Source organism: Mesoplodon densirostris, chromosome 19 (assembly GCF_025265405.1).
Source record: "Mesoplodon densirostris isolate mMesDen1 chromosome 19, mMesDen1 primary haplotype, whole genome shotgun sequence".
In the NCBI taxonomy this organism is placed as follows: domain Eukaryota; kingdom Metazoa; phylum Chordata; class Mammalia; order Artiodactyla; family Ziphiidae; genus Mesoplodon; species Mesoplodon densirostris.
This window is the reverse complement of record NC_082679.1, coordinates 55,457,985-55,464,921: the sequence shown is the minus strand read 5'-3', so window position 1 is coordinate 55,464,921 and position 6,937 is coordinate 55,457,985.

The following is a 6,937-nucleotide window of genomic DNA, read 5'->3' as shown; positions in this document are numbered from 1 at the left end:
TTCAGCTCTTTTTATGTCTTTTTCTCCAGGTCTTTGTCTTTCTTAGTCGTTCTTCAGTTTTCTCTCCTCCAATATCTCCCTTTCTCTCTCTTCCTCTGTGTCTCTCACTTTGCTCTCGCTCGATCTCTGGCTTCCCACTCTTTCCCCTTTGGTCAGCCGAATGGAGCTCAATGAGGCAAAGTCCCTGAGGACCAGCCTAGTTGGAACCCCGACCTCCACTGCCCACAGGATTCCCATTTACGTTGAGGAATCTTAGGAGAAGTTGACTCTCATTGTTACCGAGTCCAAGCTCGTTCTGCTCGCCGCATGACAGGCTAATAAATCAAGAGAGGAGGTGTTGGGGCAAGGAATAACAACTTTATTTGGAAAGCTGGGAGTCTGAGAAGATGGCAGACTAGGGTCCTAGAGAACCGTCTTGCAGGGGGTCTGGATGCGAGTTTCTTTTCTTTTTAAAAAAAATTTATTTATTTTTGGCTGAGTTGGGTCTTTGTTGCTGCTCACGGGCTTTCTCTAGTTGTGGCGAGCGGGGGCTACTTTTCCTTGCGGTGCTTGGGCTTCTCATTGCAGTGGCTTCTCTTGTTGCGGAGCATGGGCTCTAGGCGTGCGGGCTTCAGTAGTTGAGGCTCACGGGCTCTAGAGCGCAGGCTCAGTAGTTGTGGTGCATGGGCTTAGTTGCTCTGCGGCATGTGGGATCTTCCCAGACCAGGGCTTGAACCCGTGTCCCCTGCATTGGCAGGCGGATTCTTAACCACTGCGCCACCAGGGAAGCCCTGGATGCTAGTTTCTTTTATAGAACAGAGAGGGGGCAAGTGAGGAGGTAAAGTAAAAAGCCCATACGTTTTGCAAATATCTTCTGGTTTCACCAGACTCAAGGAGGGGATATGTTAATTTCTTCTTTCCTGCAGTCATTCACAGGTGGCTTGGGTCAGGATGTTTCCCTGTGAGCTGAACAAAGGTATTTTAGTTTAACATTCAGGCTGAGGGGTCAGGGTTACTTGAGACGGGCCATTATGTATGCTTCATGCTATAGGCAACATCCTTTTAGTGATTAACTTGTAACAAAAGCAAAAGAAATCAAAGGTTAAAGTAAAAGAAACAGATCTAATATGGAGTCAGATTTGTTATTCCCTATTACAATTCCCCGCTGTCAATGTCCATTCCACAATCTTATGGGAAAAGGGGCAATGACCCCTCTGGCTACTTCCTGCTAAATAGGGGTGATGTGGGTGATTGTAGAATGGAATTGATCAGCCTTGGGCTGATAAGAATATTCTATTCTAGTCTAAGAATAGTCCTTAGAATCTTTGGTAGATAGGACAATTCTCAATTACTTGAACCTGATGAAATCCCTCAGTCCTTCTGTTGTCTAATTTGTAATTGGACTTGGGGGTTTTGGTTCCAGTTTCTATACATATCTATTAATTTTAACTTTCCGACTGTGTCATAATTACACTAGATTGCTGTGTTGTTCAGTTGAACACGATTAAACAAGTAGGTTGACCCACCCTTCTCCAGCTATAATGAAATTGCAATCTCAATATTTATCTTTTTTGAAGAGCAATCTTAAGTCTTCTAAGGGTTCACAAACCCATTGCTCTTAGGCCTTTTGGGAGTTGGGCCACTTTCTGATGACAGTGGTGCTACTTTAATCTGAGTAAATCCATGGCTTTTCTTCAGCTAACTTGACAGATGAGTGCATGGTAAGTAATACCACATGTGGTCCTGTCCACCTTGCAGTCAGCTGAGCTTCAGGCCCTTGTTCTCTCCAGGTTTTAAGGAAGACTCAGTCTCTGGGTTGGAAAGGATGTAAGGCTACTTCAGTTGGATAGGCAGACCTGTGGGAGGCAAACTCATGAAGAGAGGTCAGTATAGTGCCCCAAATTTTAACCTAATTAGCAACAGCTAGATCTTTCAGAGCGTTTACGGATTCCCTGGTCCAGGTAGACACCTGTAATGGCCTACCATAAAATATTTCAAAGGGGCTTAATTTAAGCCTGCTTCTGGGAGCCACTCTGATCCATAGCAGGGCAGTTGGCAGAGCCTTATCCCCAGTTAAATTATTCTCTTGACCTATTTTAGCAGTGCTTCTTTTTAATGTATGATTCATTTTCTCATTTTTTTCCTGTTGATTGTGGTCCCAGGATGAATGTAACTGCTCATTAACTTGTAGTGCTTTAGACGTCTATTTGTTGGATTATGCTAGAGACCAAAGCAAGCCTTTTATCACTTTGAAGGGTGCTAGGCAGTCCAAACCCAGGGATAATTTCCTTAAGGAGGGCTTGAACCACTTCAGAGACTTTTCCTGTCCTGGTGGGTTATGCTTCCGCCCATCCTGAAAAAGTGTCCACAAACACTAGCAGATATCTGAAATTTCCTGCAGCTCAAGGCATTTGCGTCAACTTTATTTGCCTGTCCTCAGTGGGGCAGGTTCCTCTGTGTTGGGTCCCCATCTGGGGAGCCCTGACAGCAGTCTTTGGATTATTTTTAGCTTAAATCATGCAATTCTGAGTGACTCACTGGATGGTTTTTTGTAGGTTAGGCCCCATCATATACTTTTGAATCCATCGTAAGGTGGCATCTCTCCCGTGATGGGTACTATTATGAATGTGCTACAGCACAGTGTCCAGGAGTATCTCAGGAATCAAAACAATTCCTTGTGCACTACGTTCCCAGCCAGGTGATGTGTGGTCAAGAGTGAAACCCCACTCTTCGGCCCTCTCCTTGTCCTTTTCTGAATACACTGCCTGGTATTTTGACAAGTCAATCTGTGGGAGAAGTGATCCTATCATGGCTTGATTGTTGCCTTCTTTGCTCCCTTCTTTGCAGCTTGGTCAGCTAACCAGTTGCCCTCTATTATATGAGTTTCTCCCTTTTGGTGGCCTGGCCAGTGCATTATGGCCAAGTGGGAGGGCTTATGGACTGCTTCTAACAGTGAAACCACTAGGTGGCATTTCGGGGGGCTCCAAGGAGCTCCGGTTCTTTATGTCTCAGCACAGAAAGAATTAAGCGCGAGGCAAAGTGATAGATAAGAAGTGATTTATTAGAATAGGACACTTGTGAGGCTTACAAGTGGGTGGGTGAGAGGGTGCTGCACCCTGAGAACTCAGTGGGCTACAGTTTTATAATCAGAGGAAAAGTGGTGGGGGGAGAAGGCCACCTTCTTCCTCATTCTTGAGTAGACATCACAGTTCCATTATCAGGTCATCCTCCAGGTTGGGCAGGGGAGTTTTCTTGTCCCTACATGGTCAAGCCAGGACTGTCACGGTCCTATGGGAAAATGATTTCAGCTCCTGGTACAATGAGGGTCTTTCACTTTGAAATGTCACCTTTCCATAAATTATTGTTTTTTATGTGTGCAGAGAGCATGTCCTAGGGGTCATTAACTTACTGAGCTCACTGGGCAGGATGTGGGTCTCTTGCCACCATTGTTTTATTGTTTTGGGGCATGTCTCATGCTTCTGTTCCATGGTTTTATTGCTAAGCAAGCCTGCTTGTTTTTTGTGGTTAAGCAAACCTGCTTTCTTGAGTGATCATTAACTTACAGGGGTCTCCCACCCCTTTTTCTTTACCTACAAGACCCTAGTAGGATTAACTATTTAATTACCTACTTTGTCCCTTTACTCTGTCTCTATCAATAGAGATAGGATTTCAGAAGAATGTTTTATGTCTTTATCGTTCGAAATGAGGAGCCCCTTTTCCTTCCAGGTCGCCCCGTGAGCATGCGCCACGGAGAACACATAGCAAAGAGTCTGTGTATATAGTTACTCCCTTGCCTTCAGTGGGAGTAGGGCTCTTGTCAGTGCAATGATTTCCACCTTCTGAGCTGAGCTCCCTGCGGGGCAGGGCTTTTGCTTCAACAATCTTTTTAAGGTTTACCACCACATGCCCAGCGTGTTGGTCCATGCAGCCGCTTCCATCGGTGAACAGTTCCATATCTGGCTCAGCTGAGGGTTGGTCCGTTAAGTCTGGTCTGCTAGAGTACACTAGCTCAGTGAAGTGTAGGCAGTTGTGCTCTGGGGATTGTGCAGCATCAATTGGGAGCAATGTGGCTGGATTTAGGGCTGAAGTGGGCTGAAGTGACCTGAATTCTTACATTGGAATTGTCTAAGAGAATGGCTTGGTACTTTCCCATTCTCCCAGAACTCAGCCAATAGCCCCCTTTTTGTTCCAGTAAAGAAAGGACATGGGAGGGACATACACAGTGGTGGGTTGCCCCAGGGTAAACTTCTCAGCTTCCTGAAGTCTGTCACATGTAGTGGCTACAGCTCGAAGGCAAGGTGGCCATTCCTTAACAGTCTCTTCTAGTTGTTTTGAGAAGTAGGCAGTGGGTGGGGGGATATTCCCCAGAGCTTGAATTAACACCCCAAGACTTATGCCTTGTCTTTCATGGACATACAATTTGAAAGGTTTCTTTCAGTCTGGCAATCCCAAAGTCGGGGCTGAGACTAACTTTGTTTTTATTGTTTCAAAGGCTGTTTGGCACTCTTTAGTCCAAGTAAAGGGTTCAAGATCATGTCCCTTTAAAGCCTCATAGAGGGGTTTTCCTGTGGGATCCAAATCTGACAGAACCCTGCCATTCCCAGGAACCCTCTCAGTTGCCTGTGGGTCTTAGGTATTCCCAAGCCTTCAATTGCCTGTTTTCTATCAGGCAAAAGATCCTGCTGTCCTTGGGAGAGGAAAGAGCCCAGATAGGTGACTTGCTTACATATCTGGGCCTCTTTCTGGGAGACCTTATATCCACAATTGGCCAAATAGTTCAGGGTTCTGATGGTATTTTATAGACATTTATCATATGTAGGACTTGCTATGAGCAAATTGTCCACATATTGGAGTTAGAGTCCTTCATCCAATATTAAGTTTCTGAGGTCCCTAGCCAACATTTCCCCAAACAAAGTAGTGTTACCGAATGAATCAGGTCCTGCTGCTTGCCGCTTACAAAATCAATACTCACAAATGTCGGTAGAAAGAAAAGGTGCCTTTAATCAGAATGCCAGCAATCTGGGAAGATGGTGGCCTCAGCCCAAAACCACCTCCAAAGATTCTGCTCAGGCATCAAAGTTTTGAAAGGGAAACAGAGAAGGAATCTCAGTTAATCACTGAGATGAGGGTCAGAGTCAGCGCCACCCCCCACTGTGTGCAGGCTTGTCGATTCCTCCTGATCTTCCTCTAGACATTATCTTGTTCACAGAGTTTGCTCACACAGTTTGTTCCAGAGATTACTGAAAGGGAAGCTAGGGAAGAGATCTGGTGATCTGTTACTTATTCTTCATTGTTACTGCTTTGATCTATGGAAAGAACCAACAAGTTAGGTAAGGTATTGTGTGATTAAAAGATTTGAAAGGTGTGCTTGGGTCAGATATGAGTAGAGCATGGGGCTGCTTGGTTTAAAAGTTAGTTACAATATAGCCTTGCTAAAGTGACAAGGAAAGGGGCTTCCTGCTGAGCGCGGTTTCCTGCAAAGAGCAGCTTACAGTAGGGGAATTCTTAAATCCTTGCGGCAGGACAATCCAATACTGTTGGACTACCTGTGTTTCTGGGTCCTGCCACGTAAAAGCAAATAGCTGCTGTGATTCTTCTGCAATAGGGATGCAGAAAAAAGCATCTTTCAAGTCCCAAACCGAGAACCAGCCGTATTCTCCAGCAATAGTTGTGAGCACAGTGTATGGATTAGGTACCACAGGGTGCAAAGCTTGGACTATTTCATGAATAGGCCTCAAGTCTTGGACAAAGCAATATTCTGCTGAGTTTGGCTTTGACCGGGAGAATAGGGGTGTTGTTTAGGGACTTGCAAGGTTTAATCAGTCCTGTTTTCAAAACCTTTTCGAGAATTGGCTGATTTCCCTTTTGGGCCTTTGTTTTAGATGAGGTGTCCCAGCATTCCTTTTTTTTTTTTTTTCGGTACGCAGGCCTCTCACTGTTGTGGCCTCTCCTGTTGCGGAGCACAGGCTCCGGACGCACAGGCTCAGTGGCCATGGCTCACGGGCCTAGCCACTCCGCGGCATGTGGGATCTTCCCAGACCGGGGCACGAACCCGCGTCCCCTGCATCGGCAGGCGGACTCTCAACCACTGCGCCACCAGGGAAGCCCCCAGCATTCCTGTATAATGGGATTCATACTGGCCATGCATTTTGGGCTTTCCCTGGGGTGCTGTCAGCCTACACTTCTGGCCTTACGTTTTCGTCAACTTCGGGGGAAAAGAGCTGTGTCTCCTTTTCTGGGGTTTCCACGAGCCCCATCTGTAGGCTCAAAGCATACTCTAGTGGGTCCCTGCTGTCAAGCTATTCTGTCAAAAAGGTAACTTGAGCTTTTAATGTACAAAGGAGGTCCTGTCCCAAAAGAGGGATTGGACACTCTGGCATATATAAGAAAATGTGTTTCAGGGTGAGGTCCCCTAGTTGACATTCTAGAGGTTGCAAGAACAAATGATTTTGTACTTCTCCAGAGACTCCCATGACCAGGATGGATTGAGATGTTTTCTGTGCCACCTTGGTGTTCACCACAGACTATGTTGCACCCATGTCTATTAGAAAGTCAATTAACTTGTTCTGCAAAGTTAACTTGTTCTGTCAAAGTTGCCCGGGACTCCTGTGGGGAGATTGGAATTTGATGCCTCAAGTTCAAGGGAGCCCCCGGGCCTTTTCATTTATCATGAGCTTTCCTCTCTTTCTACCATACAAGAGAGGCTCCCTGCTTCCTTTTATCGGTTTTTGTTCCTATGTTTTAGCCTAGGGCAATCTTTCTTCCAGTGCCCTTCCTCCTTACAGTAAGCGCATTGTTCTTTCCCCAGTGGTGGCTTACCTCTCTTTGGGTTACTCACCTTCTGGGAATCCAGTGCTGCTGCCAGAAAAGTGGTGTTCTGTTTTGCATCTTCGTTCTTATGTCGTCATTCCCTGTTGTTGAACACGTTAAAAGCAACACCTACCAATTGAGAAGGGTC